This window comes from Phoenix dactylifera, chromosome 4, assembly GCF_009389715.1.
Source record: "Phoenix dactylifera cultivar Barhee BC4 chromosome 4, palm_55x_up_171113_PBpolish2nd_filt_p, whole genome shotgun sequence".
Taxonomy (NCBI): Eukaryota; Viridiplantae; Streptophyta; class Magnoliopsida; order Arecales; family Arecaceae; genus Phoenix; species Phoenix dactylifera.
In genome coordinates this window covers 27752210-27779910 of record NC_052395.1, presented here as the reverse complement: position 1 = coordinate 27779910, position 27701 = coordinate 27752210, and the positions used below count along the sequence as shown (strand labels likewise).

Here is a 27701-nt window from a genome sequence, read left to right as displayed (position 1 = left end):
AAATAGACCGGGCCCAGTTCTAGGGTCTCACATTCTCCCCTCCTAAAAAAAATTTCGTCCACGAAATTTTCGTACATGCAATTCAAGAGTAGGAAATACTTCTTTCAAATCAAGTCATAACACTTTTCAAATCAAAGTCATCTTGTCTGACCAATGTCAAATAATTCCATTCACCACACTTCCTCTGCACATACTGATTTAACCCTCAACATACTCATGTCAAGTCTAGATTTTTTTTTTTTGAATTACTTACTTATTGGTACATTCATTATTATGTCTTAATCCGTGTGAACACTTTCGAAATTTAAAAGTTTATATTCTTCTTTTGACAATAAATCAAAAAAATGTTATGTAACTATTTAATCTTTTCTAGCAGCATAATGAGTTGTCTAACAAAGAGCAGTGGGCATGGCAAAACAATAAATAGAAATAAATATTGGGACTAGATTAATACCTGTCGTCAACACATCAGAAGCCTGTGCATCTTGCTGTGTAAGTGCAAATACTCTTCCTTGAGTCTTTGGCCCCTGGTTTCCTTCCATTGCCTGAGTAGATCTATTCTCGTTTCTTTGTGGGCAGTCTGCAATTTTATGACCTATCTTACCACATCTAAAACAGGCACCGGTGTTCCAATGGCAATTCTTGTCAGCATGAGCCTTACCACATCTGGAACATTTATTGATATTCATCTGCTTAAGGTTGTCACTCGTAGAATTCTTATTTGAACTTTCGGCGTTTTCATTGCTCTGCCCCTGAAATTCATTTGACCTATTTCTCTTCTTTTGATTTCTTTACCTTTCCAACCGTTCATCCATAACTTTTCTTTCAATTATTAAAGCCTTATTTACCACAGCTGCATAGGTAGTCAATTCATAAGGTACCACTTGTTTTCTAATTTCAGTCTTTAGTCCCATCTCAAATTTATGCGTTCGATCTAGTTCATCTTCGACTAACTTTGGAACAAATTTGGCTAGCTCGGTAAATTTGGCTTCATATTCTGCAACAATCATATTTCTTTGCTTTAGGTGAATAAACTCCTGCTCTTTCTGCGTCCTTACACTCCGAGGAAAATACTTATCATAAAATGCTCCTCGAAATCTATCCCAAGTGAGTGGCTCCCTATCCTGCTCATATTTATGTTCCAACATCCGCCACCAGTTGAATGCCTCACCTTGCATCATGTATGATGCAAACAAAATCTTTTCATCATCCTGGCATCTCAAGACAGCAAATGCTTTTTCCATCTCTATATTATCTGCTTCCAACGGTTCTGTAGTCCCCTTGAAAGCTGGAGGAGCCAGCCTCTTAAATTCAGCTATACTGCTACGCTGTTCACACTGTTCCCCTCGTCCTTGCTGTGGCTGTGTCTGAGGCAACTGTGCTTGTTGTTGGAGCAACTGCTGTTGCACTTGCTGTTGCATCTGCATAAGGCCCACTATGGTCTGCATAACTTGGCCTAGGCCTGGCTCTTGTTGTCCTGTCTGAGTATCACTAGCAGGATTGACGGCTCTCTCCTGCTGAGGGGTGTTACCAGCTTGTTGGGGTGTGCTGTCATTTTGGGGGTTGGGTGCCTTATTAGTAGCTCTGCGAGTAGTCTTTCTCGTCCGACGTGGAGGCATCCTGACCTATGTCTATCAGATAGCAGCATGCCAATAATAAGCTTACCAATTTATTACAAGTACATAGAATAGTTGCTACAATTATCATAAACTAACGTCCCAATGTTCCTAGTGTCTATCCACCTACACTCATGTCATGTCAGATTTTCTTATCTCATAATTTATCCAATCTGGCTCTGATACCATAAAAGTTGTCACGCCCCCGGCCCGAGATCGCGAGCCGGGGGTCGCACCAACCGCCGCACACCCGTAGGAAACTCTCCCCACGAGCATGCAAGATACTTAACATAAAATCATTAGTACAACAATATGTCCTTAATGGCTTTGTAAACATCAAAATCTCACTAGTGTCAACACCGATGCTAGATAGAAGTGTTGGCAATTTTTTTTAGCAAGAAAGCAGGCAAATAATGGGCTCCAATCCTTTTGTTAGCGTCGCTAGAAGCCGCCCATTAACAACGCTTATAAGCATCAAAAGGGTTAATCACCTCCCCACTCTCACATCTGGCAATGGTCTCTCACATATTTTCTGCGTTTAAAAAGCAAAATAGGTAAGCTGCTTATCAGAGAGCACAATTGGATCATCATATTATGGATGATAATTTCAATGGTCGATAAGCACCAGGCATGTGGCGCCTCCAATGATTATCGAACCATTGGACCTATTATCATTCAACTTAAAGGAGGCTTTAGGCTAGTTATCTATATAACTATTTGATGGGGACAGTAGAACCTTTCCTGAGCCCCCAGATTGAGTCAGATCTGGATTGGGTCCATTTGAGTCCGAGTCATTTTCTTTTATTGCATTATTTGCTTTTTTTTTAGTCAAGTCAATTTGGTCAGTTGTTTTATTATTAGACTAGTCAATTAGGTTTATGTAATTGGGTCAATATGTAAGGTCTATATAAAGACCACCCCTCTCATGTATGAGACAATTGATGATTGAATGAAAAAACCCTAGCCTCCTTCTTGTTCTTCTCCTTCTTTCTCCTCCCCTTCTCTTCTTCCTGTGTCTCTATAACCTCCTCTTCCTTCTCCCTCCCTTGTTCTTACTCCTTCTCCTCTTTTTCCTGCACTTGTGCTACATCAGCTTGGTATCAGAGCCTCGGCTTTGCCTCTGTGCCAAAGCCCAAGTCCTTAAACAACATCTTTCTCCCTTGCTGTCTTCCTCCCGCCACCACTACTGGCCTCTGTTTCCCTGCTTCTTCTTCCATGCCAAAGTCTCCAAATAGAGTCTCTCTTGATCTCTTCTTCCCTCATCCAGCCTACACCACACACCTCCTTCATCAGGCCTTCCGAAAAAAAAAAAGAAGAAATCCTTCTTCCTTCTCTCGGTGCTCACCAGAAAAGCCATAAAGGAAAAAAAAGGGGGGGGGGGGGGGGGGGGGGCAAGCCCTGTTCGTCAGGCCCGTCCCAAGCCTGCGGCCACCACTCGCATGCTCCACTGTCGCTGTATCATGCCACCGCCAGGCCGAGCGCCGCCTCCTCCGAAGTGTCGCCGCGCGCCCCAAGCGCTCCGCCACCATCGGGCGCCCTGTTGCCGCCCGCGAAGCCTGAGATCGGCCACCTGTGTCGTGTCCGTAGAGAAGACCGCATCATGGAGCCCCACGGTTGGTCGCCGTCGGTCGTCACAAGCCCGCAGCCGCTACCGCACCCTCTGCCTGACCGCAACCACCGCTACAAATATCGCCACGCCCTCCCGAAGCCAAAGGGAGGTTGAAGAAAGGATTAACGGGTAAGTCACAAAACCCATTAACCCGAACCCGATAACCCGAAACACGGGTCCAAAAGCTTCGCACGTGACCGCACGTGCGTACAAAAAAGAAAAAAAAAGGAAAAAAAGAGAGAAAAAAAAGGAAAAAAAAAGAAAAAGAAAAAGAAAAAAAGAGGGACCTACCACTGTTCGTCTTCTCCAGCCACATGCCGCGCCGCCGCCCTTGAGCGCCGCTCCACCCGTTCCGCCGCTGAGCTCCGCCACGAGTCGCCCACCCTTCGCTGCTTCTACTCCACCAGCCGAAGCCACCATCCCCTTTATCTTCCGTGTCTGCCTCCACCGCGCCGCCCAACCCCTCCTACTTCTTCCCTCGAGCTCCACCTCCGTCGTCGCCGCAGCTCTGCCGCCACCCTTCTGCCACTTCGTCTGCTCCGCCGTCGGCCGTCCCCATCCTGAACCCCTGTCACCTTCTGCCGCCCCTCTTTCCCTCTTCCCTTTTCTTCTTCGGCAACTGCAGCTCACCCGAGCACCCCTCCATCGACCCCAGACAATCCCCTTTTGGGCCCAAGTTTTGGGCCACCCCACTGCCACCTAACGGGCCCAAGCTAGTAGGCCCTCACTACAGAGGCCTGATCCCATCCTACAAACTCTAACAGGTCCACTCCCCATCATTTTACAAGCCCAGCAGACTTGCCAAGGTGCTGTGATCAGATCCAAGTGGAAGCCATTTGAATCTAATTGAAAGTGTCCATCAGCTGCAACCACACACCGATCGTCATCCCAGCCCACGAGCACACATTCTGGTCGTCTACTTCACGACGGGTAATAAGGTTTTCACTTTTTTTGGGCTTGTTCATTTAACTATGTTCTAGTTCTCTTGCATGATAGTCATATTCTTGAAACTTACTTTTGCCGTCAAAATTTGGAATATAGAACCCCTACTTTCAAACCCATCCTATTTGCCCTTTTAAAATCTAGATATTAAATTAGCTGGTGCAAAAGTAAAACTGCTCTCCCAAGTGCAGGAGAATCGCACAAGTAATATAACTCGGGAGTCCGAGGTCGATTCCTCAAGAAACGATCTATAGATTATTAGCATAATTTTTAAATGTAATTTTCAGTTGATTTTCAAAAGTTAAAAGCAGAGGATTAATAGATAATTAAACAAAGTTCAAGAATATAGAGAAGGCTAGGGATCCGGAATCCTCCTTGACAATATTGCTTTCAATATATAAACTCGGCGATTCTTGATTAAGGATTAATATGATAGATTTGTTCTAATCATGGAGTATACAATCTGAGAACATGAATTTAACATCCAAGTATTTATTGTGCCGATTACGTCTACAACAAATCAAGCATTGAAATAATCCATGCATTAATATATATATAAACCATACAAGATCTTATCCAATAAATAAATAAGCAAGAATCCAAAACATACCGAGGGATATAAAACAATTAGAATAAAGGTTTAGAATTTACTTCAAAGATAGCAATACATCAAGGGTTCCTCCATCACCCTTCACCTAAAGGATTAGCCAGCCATCAACATCAAAGACCCTCCCCTGTTACTCCTCTCTCTATTCTTTTTTTCTTTTTCTTTTTGGAAACAGGGCATCCCCTGTTTCCCTTTCTCTTTTTTTTTTTCGTTTGAAAACTCTGCAGCAGCCCGACGCCCCCCTGTTCTTCTTCCTCGATGTTTTTGTCTTTCTTTTTGGAATCCCCCCTTCGAATGAGAGTTCCCCCTTCATATAGATCTCCAGAGCCCTCTTGACAACGCTCGGTTCCCTGATTTCACGTGGAGAGCAAAATGGAACGCAATTGCTGGGATCCATAAGCTGAAGAATCGCTGGGATGCATGGGATGCGGATGGTGCCGAGACGCTCACGAATGGCTGGAACGGAGGAAGAAGCGGGCTGATGGGAGGCGCTGATCACGGGCTCGGGCAGAAGCTGTGAAGGAGGCTACGCTCGCTAACGGCTGGGATATTGCGGAGAAATGAAGCCGCAGACGCTGTGGAGGAGGCGGTGATCGCTGGCTTCACAGACGGCGCGAGCGGACGCGGTGATCGTGGACTCGCGGATGCTATGGAGCTTCATGGGTGGCTCGCAGGAGGATAGGCTGAAACGGGTGCTCTGTGGACGCTTGGGACGCTTCACGGCTGGCTGGGACCATTCACGGGATGCTGTGGAGGAGGCGGACGGATCTTTGGACGCTGATTGCGGACGGCTTGGGATGCTTCACGGGCAGCCGGGACGGATCTTGAGCCGATGGGAGATGCGGATGGATCCCGGACGGCAGGATGAGAACGCAAGCGGGTTGATGCGGGAGCTCATCACGGGTGCGGACGACGTGGAGGGGACTCGTTGATCACGGGATGATCACTGATGTGGCCATTTTGGATCTTCATCTAATCCCTCGGATGTCCCATTACGTGTTGCCTTAGGATGGCTGGCATATATCCCTCGAGTGCAAGCGTGCTTGAAGAATGGTGGGTTCGATCAGACCATGACGAGGTTGGGCGTATGTGGTCTAAGTTATGCATTTGTCTAGGCCCATTTTATACTAAATACGCATTGTAACTTTGATTTATGATCACCTGCACCCAATCAAAAATTAAAATATTAAATTAGTGACAATATCGTTATCCGTTAGTAATAATACTATTTTAAGCAGTATGTAGATCGTACTTTTGTACTATCATCACACCCCCCAACTAGCTTATTGCTAGTCTCTAGCAATTCAGAGTAAACAATAACATGAGAGTACAAAAAATGTTGGTCAATCCTTTGACTTTTTATTAAGGCTAAAGACATAAAACTAAGATATGTGCCCACTTTCGTAGGGCATCACGACTGCACTTAGCACATGCAACAAGCCGTTAAACCCCTAGATTACCCTAGTGGACGAGTGTTGTCTCGTGAGGGTTTGCAGTAATGTTACCCACAAACATCATTCATAAAATGATATACAATGAAATCTAAGTCAATACACATGTGATATATATATTTTTCTCAAGCTTGGCAACTATCAAAGCAAGGGGAATACTAAAGTGTAGTATGCATAAACAGAATGACTTTCTTAGAGCACTAATACCTCCACCACAATATGGTACCACTTGAAGTTTAGGTGCACTACTCAAGTTCGCAAGTGTTTACTACAGTTTATTAGAACCTGATCTATCAAATTTTCAGAATATCACATGTTGTCTACATTCGTCAAGAATGGTTCGTATGTAAAGAAAGAGCTATCAATCCCAACTAAATATCCAAAGTACACAAAGGTCCAATACAATGGAGTCAAACCAGCCATTACCACATGTCACTGGGTTCAGCCCGACCAACCCTATGCTTTTTTTTTTTTTTAAAGACATATGGTGATTACAATAGTCCAACCCCCTTAGGCTCTAGCAAGGTCCATGTAGCGAGTTTTCGGCCAATGACTCTTGATCCAGTTGGCTCAAGGCATTAGGTGAAAACACCCCTCGGGCTTAATTACTCGAACCAAACTACGCCACGAGGTTAGACTTGTCATCTCCTCATTTATTTATTTATTTTATTTTTTTTTTTCAAAATAGAGAAGGTAAACTGAACCATATAATGTGACTGCAATGTGACTATAGGTCAACCAAGATCGGAACATAAGGCACTTAGATGATCTAGCCGGAGTATTCAACCTCTATCTTTATGTGAAAACCAAATCAAGAACCTTATAGTACGGACAAGGATACTCGTACTTCTTTTACAGATATGGCTTAATAAAAATGCATTAAACAAATGTGAACTCCTGAGGCCTTCCTATAATCATTAAATACACGTGCGGAGATCTAATAATAGGTCTCTAATCAGTCATAGTACGCATGTATTCCTTGCCTTAATAGTTGCACAAACTCAATATGAAAATAAATGTGCATTTGCTTAGAAAAGAATGCAAAAATATTTTTTTTTTTGGCAAAATACTTCCCTCCCCCCAACTTAAACATTGCATTGTCCTCAATGTAATAGATACAAGAAAATTATAATGAAAGACAGAAGAGAAAATAATATTGGAGAGAAGAGGAATACCTTGAGCTGTTGATATCCAGAAAATAAAACCTACAAAACTAGAAAAAAAATAATTCTAACTAATATACACATACCTTTGCCTTCATATTCAGTCATAAGAGGGCTCCAGGAAAAGGAGTCCTCTTCATCCGCAAAATTCTCAAGAAAAGGTTTTAACCTGTGTCCATTTACCTTAAAAATTTTACCATCCCGTGGATTCTCAATCTCAACCGCCCCATGTGGAAAAACAGTTTTTATAATGTAAGGACCTGTCCATCTCGATCGCAACTTACCAGGAAACAGATGTAAGCGGGAATCATATAAAAGAACCTTTTGCAAAGGTTCAAAAGATTTTTTTAAAATTGATTTATCATGTAAGATCTTCATTCGTTCTTTGCAAATTTTAGCATTATCATAAGCATCTCTGCGGATCTCATTAAGCTCGTTCAATTGCAATTTTCTAGCTAGACCGGCATCTTGTAAATCAAAATTTAATTTTCTAATTGCCCAATACGATTTATGTTCTATTTCTACGGGCAAATGACACGCTTTTCCGTAGACTAGCCGGTAGGGTGACATGCCAAGAATGGTTTTGTATGCAGTACGATAGGCCCATAATGCATCTGATAGTTTCAAGGACCAATCTTTTCGTGATGGGTTCACCGTTTTCTCTAAAATACGCTTTATCTCCCTATTGGCTAAATCTACTTGGCCACTAGTTTGCGAGTGATATGGGGTAGCAACTTTGTGGGTGACACCATATTTTTTCAATAAGATTTCGAAAGGCTTATTACAAAAGTGTTTTCCACCATCACTAATTATGATTTTAGGCATCCCAAATCGTGAAAAAATATTTTCTTTTAAAAACTTCAGGACAGGTTTGTGATCATTGGTCCTACAAGCGACAGCTTCTACCCATTTTGACACATATTCGACACCGACTAAAATGTACTCATATCCAAAAGATGGTGGGAATGGGCCCATAAAATCGATGCCCCAACAATCAAAAATTTCGATAATAGTAATGGGTTGAAGAGGCATCATTTGCCTACGAGTTAGACTTCCAATACGTTGACATGGATCACATGTCCTGCAGAACTCGTGGGCATCTTTGAACATAGTGGGCCAATAGAAACCACATTGCAAAACTTTTACAACAGTTTTCTTAGAGGCAAAGTGTCCACCGCAAGCATCAGTGTGGCAGAAAGAAAGTACGCTTTGTATATCATGATCCGGTATGCATCGTCTAAAGATTTGATCATTGCAATATTTAAACAAATAGGGTTCGTCATAGTAATAATTCTTTACTTCGCGCAAAAAAAAATTTCTATCTGTCGACCCCCAATGCTCCGGCATCCGGCTTGTAACAAGAAAATTTACAATATCTGCATACCATGGTATACTAGAAAGTGCAAACAACTGCTCTTCAGGGAATGAGTCCTTGATGGAAAACTGTGGCACTGAATCATGAAAAACTAATCGTGATAAATGGTCAGCAACCACATTCTCTACTCCTTTTTTATCTTTGATAGTGATGTCAAATTCTTGGAGTAGAAGTATCCATCGTATTAAGCGTGGTTTGGCTTCTTTCTTATCCAACAAATATTTTAGTGCCGCATGGTCCGTGAAGATAACAATAGGAGCACCAAGGATATAAGAGCGAAATTTATCTAAGGCAAATACTACTGCAAGCAATTCCTTCTCGGTGGTAGTGTAATTCATTTGAGCATCGTTTAAGGTTTTGCTTGCATAGTAAATGACATATGGCTTATTATCCTTGCGTTGTCCTAAGATAGCTCCTATTGCATAGTCGCTAGCGTCGCACATAATCTCAAAAGATAATGACCAATCGGGTGGTCGAACGATGGGTGTAGTGCTAAGCATAGATTTTAACTTCTCGAATGCATCTTGGCAAGTTTCATTCCAATTGAACGGTGTATCAAGGGATAGGAGATTACATAATGGTCGAGATATGACACTAAAGTCCTTGATGAATCTCCTATAAAATCCGGCGTGACCCAAAAATGATCTAACATCTCTAACCGTCTTGGGTGCAGGTAGCTTAGCAATTAAATCAGTCTTAGCTCTATCTACTTCCATTCCTTTTGATGAAACAATGTGTCCTAGGACAATTCCCTTTGGCACCATGAAGTGACATTTCTCCCAATTCAGTATCAAATTCTTTTCCATACATCGAGCTAAGACAGCTTGTAAATGTGACAGGCAATCATCAAATGTGTCGCCAAAAACAGAGATGTCGTCCATGAACACTTCCAAAAATTTCTCGTTCATGTCTTCAAAGATGCTGAGCATGCATCTTTGGAATGTTGCAGGTGCATTACACAACCCGAATGACATTCGTCGGAAAGCAAATGTGCCAAAAGGACAAGTGAAGGTAGTCTTCTCTTGATCTTCTGGTGAAATTTCAATTTGATAATATCCTGAATAGCCATCGAGAAAACAATAGAAATCATGCCCTGCAACCCTCTCCAATACTTGGTCTAGGAAGGGTAGAGGAAAGTGATCCTTTCGTGTGACCAAATTCAGCTTTCGGTAGTCAACACACATGCGCCAACTCGTCGGGACACGAGTTGGAACTAGTTCACCTTGTTCATTTTCTACTACCGTCAAACCCGATTTCTTAGGAACGACTTGAGTAGGGCTTACCCACTTGCTGTCGGAAATTGGGTAAATAATACCCACGTCAAGCAACTTGAGAACTTCTGCCTTAACCACATCTCTCATCGTAGGATTCAACCTTCGTTGCATTTGTTTTGTGGTTTTGGCATTGTCCTCCAAATATATCCGGTGCATGCAAACTAAGGGGCTAATCCCCTTCAAATCGGCAATAGACCACCCTAAGGCTCCTTTATGATTCTTTAAAACATCAATTAATTTTCTTTCTTGGGTATGATCAAGTCCAGACGAGATGATTACAGGAAAAGTATCTTCGGATCCAAGAAAAGCATACTTAAGTTCCTTTGGTAAGGGTTTCAATTCGAGCTTGGGTGCTTGCTCATGGGATGGTACTATTTTCACCTCTCGAGGCGACAATCTCTCAAATTCTCGTACTTTTGGTCTCCACCCATTGACCATCCTGATATCCAGATTATCCACAATAGGTGTGACTGACAAATCATCGTCATCAGTTCCATTAGGACACCAATCAATTAAGCTATCATTAGATGGGTCGTTAATTGCTTTAGCTAACAAATATTCTTCTGTGATGGTTTCAACCCAATCAACCTCCTTACTCTCTTCGGGATCATTGGGTTGTTTGCACACATTAAAAATGTTCAATTCTAAGGTCATGTTACCAAAAGAAAGCTTCATGACACCATTCCTACAATTAATCAATGCATTAGAAGTTGCAAGGAATGGACGTCCTAAAATGACCGAAATCTGAGACTGTGAGTTCGAAGCCGGATGTGTGTCCAATACAATAAAATCGACAGGAAAGTAGAACTTGTCTACTTGGACTAATACATCCTCAATAATCCTCCTTGGAATTTTAACTGATCTGTCAGCTAATTGCAAAGTGAGGGAGGTTGGCTTCAACTCACCTAAACCAAGTTGCTCATATACAGAATATGGCAACAAATTCACACTCGGCCCTAAATCTAACAATGCTCGCTCTATCCTAAAGTTGCCTATGATGCATGAGATGGTTGGGCAACCTGGATCTTTATATTTAGGGAGAATGTTGTGCTGCAAAATAGCACTCACATTTTCAGTTAAAAATGCCTTCTTCTTAACATTTAATCGGCGCTTAACAGTACACAAGTCCTTCAAAAATTTGGCATATGAGGGTACTTATTTGATTGCATCAAGAAGAGGTATGTTGATCTTTACTTGTTTAAAAAGCTCAAGAATTTCAGAATTAGGTTCGAGCTTTTGCAACGGCTTTAACCGTTGTGGAAAAGGTGGAGGAAAAGGACATTCAACTTTCTCGGTAGAAGTTGGGACCTCAACTTCTTCTTTGTTCCTTTCATCGACTTTGGGAGCATCAGCATTAGAAGTGACCTGTGGTCTCAATGGGACGGTTTGATCAATGACTTTTCCATTACGCAAAGTCATGATGCTCTTTGCATGCTCTGTATGCGAACTAGAAGGAGCCGTATTATTACTACCGTGCACTTGTGGGTTAGGTTGGGGTTGAGCTGGAAGCTTACCCTTCTCTTGGGTACTGAGGACGGTAGTCAACATTGACAATTGGTTCCTTATGTCTTCAAAATTTCGAGTATTTTGAGCATTGATATTAGCTTGACCTTGTAGAAAAGTTTGTATGGATTGCAAGGTATCCTCGATATTTGGCTTTTGAGAAGGTGATGGTGTATAAGCCGGATGTGTAGGTGGAGGAGCTGAATGGTGTGACTGTTGAGGATGATCATTTCTCCACCTAAAATTTGGATGATTCTTCCAACCAGGGTTATAGGTATTCGAGTATGGATCGTTATAAGGCTTTTGGTAGGAGTTCATAGCATTTGCTTGATCGTGCAAGACTTCTTTGAATGCCGGTATGGTGGGACAATCTGTAGTAGTATGACCCGACATATCGCAGATACCATCAACACTCGTTTCTAAGCTCTATAGTCTTGACAGGCTCAACCTTCCTAAGCTCAATTTCTTCTACCTTCCTAGTGAGGGCTGCCATTTTAGCATGAAGATCATCCTTAGTTCTGAGGTTGTAAAGGCCTCCCTATACAGAGCTAGTAGGCTTAGGCAAAGACTTGTTGTTTCCATCCCCGTTATCCCAATGTTGGGAAGTCTCAGCAAGGGAATCCAAATACTCCCATGCCTCATCAGGGTGTTTTTCTAAAAAATCTACCATTGCACATGGTCTCTACAAACTGTTTCAACTGTGGAGATAAACCTTCATAAAAGAAGCTAATGGTTCTCCAAGTTTCGAATCCGTGATGAGGGCATGAGAGAACAAGGTCTTTAAATCTTTTCCAACATTCATAAAATGTTTCATTATCTTTTTGTTGGAAATTGCTGATATGTCTTTTCAAAAAGTTGGTCCTTTGTGTGTGGAAGAACTTCTTTAAAAATTCTCTCTGCATATCTTGCCAAGTTCTTATTGATCTAAGTCGCAAAGAGTTTAGCCATGTTTTGGCCTTATCCTTTAGAGAGAAAGGAAACAATGTCAGCTTGAGGACATCCTCGGTGACATTTGGCACTCTAAATGTAATGCTCAATTCTTCAAAATCCTTTAAATGAAGATACAGACTCTCGGACTCTAACCCGTGGAACTTGGGCAGTAATTGAATTACCCCGGGTTTGATGTCAAAATGTCCTACATTATCAGAAAAAATTATGCATGAAGGTTGACTAGTCCTAGCCGGTTGTAGGTATTGTCTTAGGGTCATAACATTGGGTTCTCGTTCTCGATTGTGGTGACTTCCCGCATCTTCATTTAAATCAGCCATCTCACAAGGTGTGAGATACCGCGAAGGAATTTCAAGGGTATGTCCTAAGAGATGATCTAAAGTTGTACGACTTAATCGACCGGTGTCGTCCCTATTCCACTTTAGCATGCAAAATATTTCCCTCTCTCTTTTTTTTTTTTAAATATAAGTACCAACTAAAGATACCCTAAAACAAAAATCTATTCACAATCAAACATGCAACAAAACATTACACCTCAATTTCTAATAGTTTTCTTAAATTTCTAGACAGCTCCTTACTGGTTTGAAGAGGACACCTAAGCCTCCAATCCGGTCTAATGAACCGAGTTGACCAGGTAAGCTCCCAGGTAAGTGGAGGGGTCACGATGCGTTCGCAAAGGTCCCACTTAAAACCCACTTGCCTCGAACAGATGAACTGTCTCCCTTATAGGGACAAAGCTTGCCTAGACATCAACTAAGCCACAGAGCGAAATTGGTGCAACTTTCGGTGGTCTTCGTCCTATTGAGCTCGAATGTCCTTAGGGGCCAACGTCTAGTTGATTTTAGTTAAGCTTAGGATATTTATGCACTGGGGTGATTTTTGGGCTAAGGACGAGTGATGAAATCCCGACCTTATCTTTTTAAATGGGTTCAGCCCTTAGAATATTTTATGTTGATGCCTTATACTATATGCAACAATCAAGAGATTTTTTTTTAATGTTTTATGACATGACATTAAATTTCATTGAATAGGTGATCAAGCAAATTATTTATTTATTTTTTTTTTTAAATTTTATGAGTTGAAATTTGAAATTTGAAATTTGAAATTTTTAAAATTTTAGGTTTTCCCTCTTTTTTTTTTAATGATCACACTTGATCTTTTCTTAAAGTTATTTTTTTTTTCAATTTTCAATTATCAACAAGGGTTAATAAGATATGATAACAATAAATTTCTTATTCTAAAAAAATTAAATGCAGAAAATTCAAAGCAGAAAGCAGCAAGGTTTCGTATTAATCTAATGGTCTTAAAAGGGTTCAGATTATTGAAAAATATGTCTTGCACCAGCTGACCAAATTTGAGTCCAATCAGACGGCTAATTTCTATGATATCAGAGTTTGATGCAGACTGTGCAGAAAATTAAAAATAGTAGTAAAGATTTAATTTTTTTTTTCAAAAGAAAAATACTAACTACTAAGGTAAAAATTAAATCTAAAATTATACTAATAACTCAACCGTTCCCCGGCAACGGCGCCAAAAACTTGGTGCAAAAGTAAAACTGCTCTCCCAAGTGCAGGAGAATCGCACAAGTAATATAACTCGGGAGTCCGAGGTCGATTTCTCAGGGAACGATCTATAGATTATTAGCGTAATTTTTAAATGTAATTTTCAGTTGATTTTCAAAAGTTAAAAGCAGAGGATTAATAGATAATTAAACAAAGTTCAAGAATATAGAGAAGGCTAGGGATCCGGAATCCTCCTTGACAATATTGCTTTCAATATATAAACTCGGCGATTCTTGATTAAGGATTAATATGATAGATTTGTTCTAATCATGGAGTATACAATCTGAGAACATGAATTTAACATCCAAGTATTTATCATGCCGGTTACATCTACGACAAATCAAGCATTGAAATAATCCATGCATTAACATATATATAAACCATACAAGATCTTATCCAATAAATAAATAAGCAAGAATCCAAAACATACCGAGGGATATAAAACAATTAGAATAAAGGTTTAGAATTTACTTCAAAGATAGCAATACATCAAGGGTTCCTCCATCACCCTTCACCTAAAGGATTAGCCAGCCATCAACATCAAAGACCCTCCCCTGTTACTCCTCTCTCTATTCTTTTTTTCTTTTTCTTTTTGGAAATAGGGCATCCCTTGTTTCCCTTTCTCTTTTTTTTTTTTCGTTTGAAAACTCTGCAGCAGCCCGACGCCCCCCTATTCTTCTTCTTCGATGTTTTTGTCTTTCTTTTTGGAATCCCCCCTTCGAATGAGAGTTCCCCCTTCATATAGATCTCCAGAGCCCTCTTGACAACGCTCGGTTCCCTGATTTCACGTGGAGAGCAAAATGGAACGCAATTGCTGGGATCCATAAGCTGAAGAATCGCTGGGATGCATGGGATGCGGATGGTGCCGAGACGCTCACGATGGCTGGAACGGAGGAAGAAGCGGGCTGATGGGAGGCGCTGATCACGGGCTCGGGCAGAAGCTGTGAAGGAGGCTACGCTCGCTAACGGCTGGGATATTACGGAGAAATGAAGCCGCAGATGCTGTGGAGGAGGCGGTGATCGCTAGCTTCACAGACAGCGCGAGCGGACGCGGTGATCGTGGACTCGCGGATGCTATGGAGCTTCATGGGTGGCTCGCAGGAGGATAGGCTGAAACGGGTGCTCCGTGGACGCTTGGGACGCTTCACGGCTGGCTGGGACCATTCATGGGATGCTGTGGAGGAGGCGGACGGATCTTTGGACGCTGATTGCGGACGGCTTGGGATGCTTCACGGGCAGCCGGGATGGATCGTGAGCCGATGGGAGATGCGGATGGATCGCGGACGGCAGGATGAGAACGCAAGCGGGTTGATGCGGGAGCTCATCACGGGTGCGGACGACGTGGAGGGGACTCGTTGATCACGGAATGATCACTGATGTGGCCATTTTGGATCTTCATCTAAGCCCTCGGATGTCCCATTACGTGTTGCCTTAGGATGGCTGGCATATATCCCTCGAGTGCAAGCGTGCTTGAAGAATGGTGGGTTCGATCAGACCATGACGAGGTTGGGCGTATGTGGTCTAAGTTATGCATTTGTCTAGGCCCATTTTATACTAAATACGCATTGTAACTTTGATTTATGATCACCTGCACCCAATCAAAAATTAAAATATTAAATTAGTGACAATATCGTTATCCGTTAGTAATAATACTATTTTAAGCAGTATGTAGATCGTACTTTTGTACTATCATCATTAGCACACCCTAGCAACTGGATATTTCTTAACATTCTTCGATCAGATTGATTTAGGATCAGAACAACTGTACTATTTGATTGCAATCTAATTTCTTAAATTGAATAATCTTAATCCTTAATTCCGAATAACCAAAGTAAAAATCAGCAACATTTAAACTTTAAGTTATTCTTGTAAAAACTTGCTGATCTTTGAAATCATAATAGATTGCATTAATAGGTTGTCCTGCATCAAATTTGGTCCTACATTATATCTATTAGGGTTTCATTAGTGACACTACATTTCACATCATCACCTAGTGTTGTCATTGCATGCCAACCCGTAGTGATAGGGAGTACTATTTCAATCAACCTAAAACCCCTGTAGCTACCATGAATTCCAACATTTTGAGGTCTCTCATAGAACAGCTCAATGCCATGCGGACTGGACACGAGGAATTCAAAAAAGAGATCCGTGAGCTCATGCAAAATTCTAGAACCCCTAAACTGCCAACCCCTATTGCAGCCCAACCTAAAATCAGTTTGGTCGCACCACGTATAATCCTTCCCCATTTTCCTAGGCACCAAATCCAATGCTCTAGGTGTCAACAATTCGGCCATATAGCATCCCAATGTTCCATAAAGACCTACCTGATTACTGAACCAGAATTTAGGAGCCAGGAGGTCGAATATGTCGAAGAAGTCTAAGAACCAAATATAGAAGACTATGAAGAAGACTTTGAAGACGAACCCACAGAATTAGACTTTGTCCAAAAGGATTCTCAAAGGGAGACTATTGATCTAAGTACAACCAAGCCGCTTCACATCACTACTGTGGAAGAGGTAGTGAAAGATATTGAGAGCCAGTCACCTGAGTTGGCACTTGTGGCTAAAGATACCAATGCGAGTCCAACCTTGAACATTCTCCTGTAGTAATTCCCCTTCTAGAGGAGTTTCATTTTGTAGTCTCTGATGATCTTCTGGATGCACTTCCTCTGATGCATGATATCCAACACACAATTGATCTAGTTTCCGAAGCATCTTTGCCCAACCTTCCACAACATAGACTCAACCCGAATGCATATGCTAGGACCTAGGATTTAACTTTACCGATAGTTGAGTTTACATATAATAGTTCGGTTAACAAGTCCATAGGCATGAGTCCATTTGAAGTGGTGCATGATTACAAATCTAGACAACCCATAGATCTGTTTTCTATGTCTCATCAGTATAGAGTCTTTGAATTTGCACAATCATTTGCATCACATCCACATTCATTGTATCAAGAAATTAGCAATTGTATTCACTTTAATAACTTAAAATATAAATTCCTTGCTAATTTACACAGACATTATAAAGAGTTAAGTGAAAGAGATTACGTCATGATAAGAATTAGGCTTGAACGATTTTTTTCGGAAACATTTAAGAAATTGCAAGCTTATAGTGCGGAACCGTTCAAAGTCTTAAAGAAAATCAGTTCGAATGCATATGTTGTGGATCTTCCTGATAACTATGGGATTAGTGCGATATTTAATATTAAAGATTTAGTCTCATACAAAAAGTCAACATTCATGCCTTCTGACCTTGATATACCTGCCAATGTTGAACACCCTGACCTATTACCTGCTGTTGAGCCACTACCTCCTAAATTTCATGCACGCAGAGAACAAATAGAACATATATTGGATGAGCAGGTTATGTCAACTAATAACGGTGGTTACCAACGTTATCTTGTTCGGTGGAAAGGTCGACCAAAGCCCGACGTGACGTGGATTTTCAGAGCCCAGTTGCAGCGCCTTGACCCCGATCTCCTCGAGCAGTACGACAGCCGACCAGACCTGTACTCGACGGGATCGAGTTTTTTCTACCTGGGAGGAGTTGATGGGGACATCAGAGCCTTTCATCCAGATGATCCTGAGCCCCCAGATTGAGTCAGATCTGGATTGGGTCCATTTGTGTCCGAGTCATTTTCATTTATTGCATTATTTGCTTTTGTTTTAGTCAAGTCAATTTGGTCAGTTGTTTTGTTATTAGACTAGTCAATTGGATTTATGTAATTGGGTCAATATGTAAGGTCTATATAAAGACCACCCCTCTTATGTATGAGGCAATTGATGATTGAATGAAAAACCCTAGCCTCCTTCTTGTTCTTTTTCTTTTTTCTCCTCTCCTTCTATTCTTCCTGCGTCTCTATAACCTCTTCTTCCTTCTTCCTCCCTTATTCTTCCTCCTTCTCCTCTTTTCCCTGCACTTGTGCTACATCACTATTTTATTTTAGGAACCTAATAATTTTAGAGGATTTGATTTAATAGAGAGAAGAGAAGAGAAGAACCGGTTAATCTTATCCTCCCACTGACTTCACCAAGTCAGATTAAAAAAGAACTAGATTCAACCCGATTCTTAAGCACCTAAATCAGTCACACTGATTTTCCTTACAAGCATGGGTTAACTCGAATCATTAAGTGATCTAATCAAAAATGATTGACCAAGTCGAGCTAGATAAGTGAGATCAGTGGGAGGGATGTGTCATTAACTCGACAAAGACGAATCAGTGCGAGTAGCTCCCAATTAAAAACCACCGGTCAAAACTGACAAACTTACCTTAGACATCGACTGGTAAATCAATTTTGATTTTGACCATCCTAATGACTCGGGCTCAACCACTGAGCCTCAATCAAGTTTCATTTGGTCTAATCAAAGATACAGACTTGATCAAGTACAACTATTGTATTTGATTGAGTATCCTTGACCTAATCTAATTACTACTTAGTTAGATTTGATCAATTACCCCAATTAGTCCATCTTTGATTTTAATCCAAGGTCTTGTTGGGAACCCTAGTGGTCGCATGCATATATTTTTTAAGATTTTACAGCGGAAGCATAAATTAAACTATTTAATTTCTATGCATGCTAGAGATCATATCTCTACAACAAAAATAGATCCAGGGCTTTAAATATTTATCCTAAACAAGTATGCATGATTCTAGATCCAGCAACCTAGTTGATTTATAATCCTAATTTCTAATGAGATCAGATCTCATACCTTTTTGCTTTGATAACTTTGATGATGCCTTGATCACCTTGTGTAGCCGCACACGCATTCGGCCTTTACGGATAGTCCATGCGAAGCTCTAGGAAGATCCACAACTGCAGGAGTGTTAGCTCGTGCAGAGGTGCTGCAGTGGCTGAACTTTCTCCCTCGAAGCACTCAACTTTTAATTCTTCTTCGAGAGGATGAAGGATGGAGATGAAGGAGAAGAAGAAGGAGAGAGGGTGGCTGGCTCTCAAATTTTTTTTCAGAATTTATAACCCTTTCTAAAGACCATCTCTTGCAAACCCTAGGCATGGGGATCTTTTTATAGCCAAAAGACTCTCCATGCCTCACATCTCTTTTGGCCAGAGAATTTGGCTGATAAAATTTCCAAAAAATTTTGGTGAATCGGAAACTAAGAGATGAACAAATTCTCTTGATATCTTGTGCCATGAATCCCTAAAAATCAGGAGGTTATTGTATCCCAAACTTCAGCCACATGCCACCCTGCTTGATTCGCCATGCAGTCCCTACAAATTAGAAATTTGATTCCTATCTTTTCAGGAAGAATAGCCCCATGCCTCATCTTTCCTCGCGCCAAAAATTGGCTAAAAATAAAGAGGATAGGCACCACTGCTTTTAGGGATAAGTTGAGGTGTCTTTCTTCTCCAAGAAATAAAGCTATGGTCCTAAAATTTAGGAATTCTTCTTCTTATCAATTTCTGAATTTTTGAACTTAGAATCCTTATCAATAAGAACTTTTAATAGGCTCGGATCAAGCCCAATCCAATTGGGTCAAGTTCGATTAATTGGGTCGAGCTTAATCAACTTGGATCAAACCCAATCCAATTAGGTTAAACCCTAATGTAGCCCAAATTGAATTTTATTCAATTTGGCTTAACCTAAGCTCAATCATTCAATCAATTGAGTTCATTAGCAATCTAATTGCTAATTAATGCTTCAATAATTCAATAATTATTTTACTACAACTTTTGTTTAGGGTAATTTGTCAATCGAATTGACCGATGTACCCCTGGACGATTCTTAATCATCGATCAGCCATTTGATCAACTTAGAAACTTCTATGCGTGTGACCCCATAGATTCGAACCTAAGTCGGTAGCACAAGAACGACTTCCTATACTAATCGAAGTGACCATCTAGCAATGGTACCCGACGTTCAGATAGGCCGAATAATTGCAAAGCAATATTCTGAAACCTTTGGACTATAGTTACCGTATAATTTATCCCTATGACTCCTAATGCCTGGATGACATCAGAGTTCTGTCAACTCTGTAATAGTACATCCACTCTGTGATTCAACCTTAGAAATTCTATGACTCCTCACAAGGATTATCATGGCCAAGGTTTTGCTAAATTGAACACAAGGGCATCATCTCCTCTCATCAGGAGGGGTCAATTCCATCTTGACTCACACACCGACTTCGCAAGTACTTGACTGCACCTAGTGACCTTCCATCCCTGAATTAGAAATTCAGCTGGTCCGGTACCAAAGTACAGTGAGTTTCTTGCTAATCACCGTGGTGATCTCAGGTCTAAGGGACATATATAACTATATCCACTCGGAACATCTCTTGACAGCAGAACGTTCCGAAACTAGTCACGTTCAGTGAAGTGTACTCTTATACTTCACCTATGTGGCATATCAATGTCTCTACACTCCATAGTTAAGAGGACAACCAACGATATTGCACACAACGATCTATTATTGATGATGCTATTGTCCTACTAATAGCAAATCGTTTGATCGCGAACAGGTTTAAGGACTCGTAGATAAATCCTTCTTTATCATTTAATAGAGTCCTAAGGACTTCATTACATTACTTGAGTTCACGAAGATGCAAAATATGTAATGAAACATTGCCAAATAACCTTTTATTAATTCATTGATTCATATACAATTCAATCATCAACAGGCTGATGATTGACTTTTAGGACACAATTTCCAACAACTCCCACTTGGACTAAAGCCAATCGGTATAGTATCGTATACCCATCTTCGATTGATGATCATTGAACTCTTTGATGCCGAGGACTTTAGTAAATGGGTTGGCCAGATTTTTCTTCGAGGTACTCTGCCTCGCATACTGAGTCAGCTACAGTATGCTGCTTGAAACTTTTCCAACAGACAGCACCACCTTTCAGGGTAAATATATAACCCAACACGCTCTTGCTATCATCTCGATCTGATTAGAAACTGGAATCAGTGTATTCTACTAGTTTCAAGTCAGTATCACCGTAGACAAGCCATTGGACCTTAATATTTCTCAAATACTTAAGGATGGTTTTTACAACCTTCCAGTGGTTGCTACCTGGATCAGATTGGTATCTACTCACTACCCCTAGTGAATATGCCACGTCTGGTCTAGTACATATCATGGCGTACATTATAGATCCTACTATCGAAGCATATGGAATTCTATCCATACTCTCTCTTTCTTGAGGAGTTGTCGGACAATGCTTCTTAGAGAGGTTTATTCCAGGGCCCATCGGAAGATGGCCTTTCTTGGAATTAATAATGCTGAACCTTTTCAGCATAGTATCAATGTACGTGGATTGGGACAATCTAAGCAATCTTTTAGATCTATCTTTATAGATCTTTATTCCTAAGATGTAAGATGCTTCTCCCAAATCCTTCATGGCAAATTAAGATGAAAGCCAAACTTTTATTCCCTGTAATGCAGGGATGTCATTCCCGATTAAGAGAATATCATCCACATACAAAACAAGAAATACAATCACTGAACCATTTGCCCATTTATAAATGCAAGGTTCTTCTTTATTCTTAATGAAGCCATACGTTCTGATCACCTTATCGAAACGTATGTTCCAACTCCGAGAAGCTTGTTTTAATCTATAAATGGATTTCTGAAGCTTGCGCACTTTAGATTCATCTGTAAATATAAAACCTAATGGACTTAATCATTGATACGAAAGAAAACGTCTCGTCATAATCAATACTGTGGAGTGATTGATTATAACCCTATTTGATTTTGATGAGCTCAAAGCATTTGAGTATATCTTATGTTATACTAATGAATTCAATCTAGTGTTTCAGGCAAATATTTGTGAATTTATGTTTAAGAGCATCGAGCCTTGGTTCAAAGTCAATTGGCTAGGTGTTGAACTCACTTAAGCCAAAGTCTGAAGCTCGAGTTGACTCCGGAAGATTTCGAGTCGACTCTAAGTTTTTCAGAGGTTCTGGCACATGCTCGAGTCAACTCCGGTACACTACGAGTCGACTCCGACTGAGAACTGACAGAAGACAGAAAGTTGATTTTCAGACCCTGTCAGCGAGTCGACTCCAAAAGGGTTCGAGTCGACTCCGATAGTTGCCGAGTCGACTCCCGAAGTTTTTGAGTTGACTCCAAAGGATAACAGAAGAAAGACAGAACGAGGTATTTCAGACCCTGCAACCGAGTCGACTCCAGAAGGTTACGAGTTGACTCCGAAGTTTGGCGAGTCGACTCCTAGTTACGTCCGAGTCGACTCTCAGAGGAGAGCAAGACTAAAAGTCAGAGAACCAACTTCGGTGACTCTGAGAGCCGAGTCGACTCCAACAAAGTGCGAGTCGACTTCGAGACAGCTCAGGTCAACAGACAGAGGATCGGAATTTCGGGCTCTGAGAGCCGAGTCGACTCCAACAAAGTGCGAGTCGACTCCAAGACAGCTCAGGTCAACAGACAGAGGATCGGAATTTCGGGCTCTGAGAGCCGAGTCGACCGAGGGAGTAAACTCGAAAGAAAGATCTCTGGAACCCTGAGAATGAGCCGTCTCCAAAAGTGCCAAGTCAACTCCAGACATTGGCGAGTCGACTCCAGGTCGGGACAGCACTTTAATTCAAATCCTAAACAGTTGCCGAGTCGTCTCCAGTAAAGCATGAGTCGACTCCTGCAACAGGCGAGTCGACTCCAGATCGCGCGAGTCGACTCCGATCTGAACGGACATACTATCAGGATGTGCAGACTGTACAGAACGGCTACAAATCAGTGTCTAACGGCTATATTTCAAAGAGGACTGCATAAATAGCCACAGTAAACAGTAGTAGACACTAAGAGAGCTATTCCATTCAAACAAAAAGGGTTTTCCACCTACCAAAGGCTCTCAAGAGTAAATACAAGAGAAAGAAGGAAGAAGTGCATTGAACTCCATCCAACAAACTCTTTCCTTCGCATTCAAGGCTCCCCTTCTGACAGCAAATCTTCAGCACACTCAAAGAGGAGTCTCAGAGTTCGAGAAGCCCCTTCTTCCTCTTCCAAAATCTGTTTGAGGGCTTCTAACTCTACTTTATTCATATTGTTCATATTTGCTTTTTAAGAAGCTTTCCCTGTACTCTTTCCAAACTGTTTCTCTTACTTGATTCAATCAGGGGATTGAATCAAGGGTGTTAAGGTTTGTTGGTGAGCCAAGGTTAAAATCAACGGTATAAGGGTTCGATTGTGATCCCGGAAAAACAATCGGGTGGTTCTAGTCGGTAAGCCTGTGAAAATCGACCGAGTTCATTGTGATCTCGTGAAAACAACAAGTTAGGTTGTGAACTTGTAAAACAACCAGCTGTAATCCTAGGAATTATAGTGAACTCCCAAGTGAAGCTTGGGGAGTGGACGTAGGAGCAAAGGTTAGCTCCGAACCACTATAAAACCTCTCGTGTTTGTAATTGGTTCATTGTCTCTTCCATCCTCTCCACTCACTACAACTAGTAATCTAATTAATCTGCCTGCAATAATCTTAATTAGTTACTCATTAAGTTTTAATTTGCAATTATTACTTAAAACCCAATTCACCCCCCCTCTTGGGTTGTCTTCTTGGGCAACAAGTGGTATCAGAGCCGGAGCTCTTATATTAAAAGAGTAAAAGATCAAAATGACAACCCCTTTTGGATCTTCTCTTATTGAGGGGCAATCCTTCCATAGGCCTCCATTCTTCAATGGAACCGACTACACCTATTGGAAGGCTAGGATGAGGATATTTATCCAAGCTCAAGACTATGAAATTTGGAGCATCATAGTTAATGGACCATACATTCCTTCTATTTTTGTAGATAACATTGCTATACCCAAACTTGAAAAAGATTGGGATGACAATGATAGAAGGAAGGCACAACTAAATGCCAAAGCAATGAATGTGCTTTATTGTGCCTTAGACCGTAATGAATTCAATAGAGTCTCTACTTGTAATTCTGCAAAAGAGATATGGGATAGACTTGAAGTGACCCACGAGGGCACGAATCAAGTCAAGGAATCTAAAATAAACATGCTAGTTCATAAGTATGAACTATTTAAAATGGATTCTAATGAAACTATCACTTGCATGTTTACTAGATTTACTGATATTGTCAATGGTCTAAAAAGCCTTGGCAAAAGTTATGCAACAGTGACCTTGTCAGAAAAATTCTTCGATCTTTGCCAAGGTCATGGGAAGCCAAGGTAATGGCAATCCAAGAAGCTAAGGACTTGAACAAGCTGCCACTCGAGGAGCTTCTTGGATTCCTGATGACGCATGAGCTCACGATGAAACAACACAGTGAAGAAGAATCCTCTCATAAGAAAAAGGTAATAGCCCTCAAATCTACTTCTTCTAACAAAGATTCTTCTTGCAGTAGCAGCAGCGAAGAAGAAGACAATGAGGGAGATGATGAAGAGGCTCTTCTTGTGAGAAAGTTTCGAAGATTCATCAACCGGAAGAAGTCTGTTCATCAGAAGAGAGGTTCCTCAAGTTCCTACAACAAGGATAAAGGTAAGGAAAGGGAAAGTGAGGAAATCGGATGCTATGAATGTAAGAAGCCGGGACATTTCAGAGTCGACTGTCCCTTGCTGAAGAAGGGCAACAGATACAAGAAAAAGAAAGCTCTCGTCTCCACTTTGACGAACTCCGATTTATCATCATCATCATCCGATGAGGAACAAGAGGAAAAGGCCAACTTCTGTTTTATGGCGAATAAAAATGAGGTAACATCTGAAACGCATTTAGATTTTACCTTTAATGAATTGTATGATGCTTTCAATGAACTAATGGATGAATATAAGACAATAAATCTTAAAAATAAAGAATTAAAACTAACTAATCAATCTCACTTCCATAAGTACGATAAATTAATTAAGGACAAGGATTCTATCATCAAAGAAAATTTAGAACTTAAAACAAGCAACCAAATGTTAACTCAAAAAACTAATATTTTAATTAAAGATAATGAAAAACTAACTATGAAAGTTTCAGAACTTAAAAACAGTCATCAAATTATAAAAGATAATCTTACAAAAGACTTAAACCTACTAAAAACAGAAAAACTGAAGTTAACAAAAGAACTTGAAAAATACAAACCTATTGTAGAAAAGTTTACATATAGTTCTGAAAAATTGGAGATGATACTTAATAATCAATGAGCTGTGTTTAATAGAGCTGGTTTAGGGTATAAGCCTAAGAATAAGCAAAAGTTTCTTAAAAACTTTTTGGTAAAAGCTGGAAAAAGTAAAACTAAAAATATAACCTGCTTTTGCTGTGGAAAAGTAGGACATAAAGCCAATGTGTGTGACCATAGGAAAGTAGAAGCTAAAAGAAAAATTAAAAAGGTTTGGGTTCTAAAGGAACCAACATTACTAACCTTGAAGGACCCAAGAAAACTTGGGTACCTAAAATTATATGATTTTCTTGTGTAGGAGTGTCTTGCAGCCAAAGTCGACAAAAACTGTTGGTATTTGGATAGTGGCTGCTCAAGACACATGACGGATGACAATGAGCAATTTTTCACCCTAGAGCCTAAAAAGGGAGGTGTTGTGACTTTTGGAGATGATAATCAAGGTCACATCGTTGGCATAGGTAAAGTACAAATCACCTCTTCAACCTTCATTGATAATGTACGATTTGTAGATGGTCTTAAGCATAACTTACTTAGCGTTAGTCAATTATGTGATAGAGATTTTGATGTTCTGTTTAAGCCATCTCTATGCATCATAACCAACTCAATTGACAATAGCTTAGTATTCAAAGGAATAAGACATGGCAATGTTTATGTAGTAGATCTTGAAGATCTCGCCAATAATAGCCGTTGCCTAGTAGCTAGTGATTCTAAAGTCAATGATTCAAGTTGGTTATGGCACCGTAAATTAGGTCATGCAAGTATGGATACAATATCAAAATTAGTTAAAAGAGATTCTGTGATTGGTTTGCCAAAGCTAAAATTTGAGAAAAATAAAATTTGTGAAGCATGTCAATATGGCAAACAATCTAGAAGTTCCTTTAAATCCATAAATTGTGTCTCTACTGCTAGACCCCTTGAACTACTTCACATGGATCTTTTTGGACCAACTAGAACCACAAGCCTTGGTGGAAACAAGTATGGTCTTGTCATTGTAGATGATTTTTCTAGATACACATGGGTCATATTTTTAGCTCATAAAGATGAAGCATTTTCAGTATTTAAGAAATTTCATAAGGAAGTAACTAACTCAAGAAATGCTTCAATTATAGCTATTAGGAGTGATCATGGAACGGAATTTGAAAATCATCTATTTGATGAATTCTATAGTAAAAGGGGGATAACTCATAATTTCTCTGCACCTAGGACACCACAACAAAATGGAGTTGTGGAAAGAAAGAATAGAACCCTAGAGAAAACGGCAAGAACCATGTTGTGTGAAAGTAACCTCCCTAAGTATTTTTGGGGAGAAGCCATTAACACATCATGTCATATATTAAATAGAGTTTTATTGAGACCAATTATAAAAAAAACACCTTATGAACTTTGAAGAGATAGAAAGCCCAAAGTAAATTATTTTCATGTTTTTGGGTGTAGGTGTTTCATTCATAATAATAGGAAAGATAACTTAGGTAAATTTGATTCTAAATCTGAGAAGGTATCTTTTTGGGATATTCTACATCAAGTAAAGCTTATAAAGTCTTTAACAAAAGAACCTTTGTTATTGAAGAGTCTATACATGTTGTTTTTGATGATACTAATGATATCTCTTCTAGCAAGAGAGTAGCTCTTGATGATGATGCAGAAATACTTGAGAAAAAGATAGATGATATGACATTACAAGAGAATGAACCGAAGCAAATTGAAAAAACTTCAACAAGCCAAGAGGTAATTGATGATCATGGGCTTACAAAGGCTTGGAGGTATGCATACGGTCATCCTAAAGAATTAATATTAGATGATCCATCACAACCTATTAGAACTAGAGCTTCTCTTAGGAACCTAAATAATCACTTAGCTTTTGTTTCACATTTAGAATCTAAAAATATTGGAGAAGCTGAAAATGATGTAAATTGGATAAATGCTATGCAAGAAGAACTAAACCAATTTACTAGAAACAAAGTATGGAACTTAGTTGAACGACCCACTGAATACTCAATAATAGGAACTAAATGGATATACAAAAATAAACTTGATGAAAATGGAGTTGTGATTTGGAACAAAGCTAGACTAGTAGCAAAGGGCTATAATCAAGAAGAAGGTATAGACACTTTGATGAGACTTTTGCTCCTGTAGCTAGACTTGAAGCAATTAGATTGTTACTAGCATTTGCATGCTCTAAAGACTTCAAACTATTTCAAATTGATGTAAAAAGTACCTTTTTGAATGGGTATATTAATGAGGTGTATGTAGAATAACCTCCTGGTTTTGGAAATCATCAATACCCCAATCATGTTTATAAACTAAACAAAGCACTTTATGGTCTAAAACAAACTCCTAGAGCATGGTATGAAAGACTTAGCAAATTTCTATTAGACCATGAATTCTCTAGAGGGAATGTTGATACAACACTGTTTTTAAAGAAGAAAAACAAAGATATGTTAGTAGTACATATTTATGTAGATGATATTATTTTCGGTGCTACTAACAATCGCCTCTGCGAAGAATTTGCTGACTTAATGCAGAGTGAATTTGAAATGAGCATGATGGGAGAGCTGAACTATTTTCTTGG

At 40.2% G+C, this 27701-nt stretch overlaps 1 non-coding gene and 1 pseudogene across 1 annotated transcript; one reads left to right on the top strand and one right to left on the bottom strand.

Annotated features, from left to right (window-relative positions):
• Positions 1–657: 657 nt before the first annotated feature.
• LOC120110680 lies at positions 658–16764 on the bottom strand (annotated as a pseudogene).
• Positions 12288–12396, top strand: LOC120110711. Its single transcript, XR_005511851.1, has one exon. It is a non-coding gene; the product is annotated as a small nucleolar RNA R71 (small nucleolar RNA).
• Positions 16765–27701: the final 10937 nt, after the last annotated feature.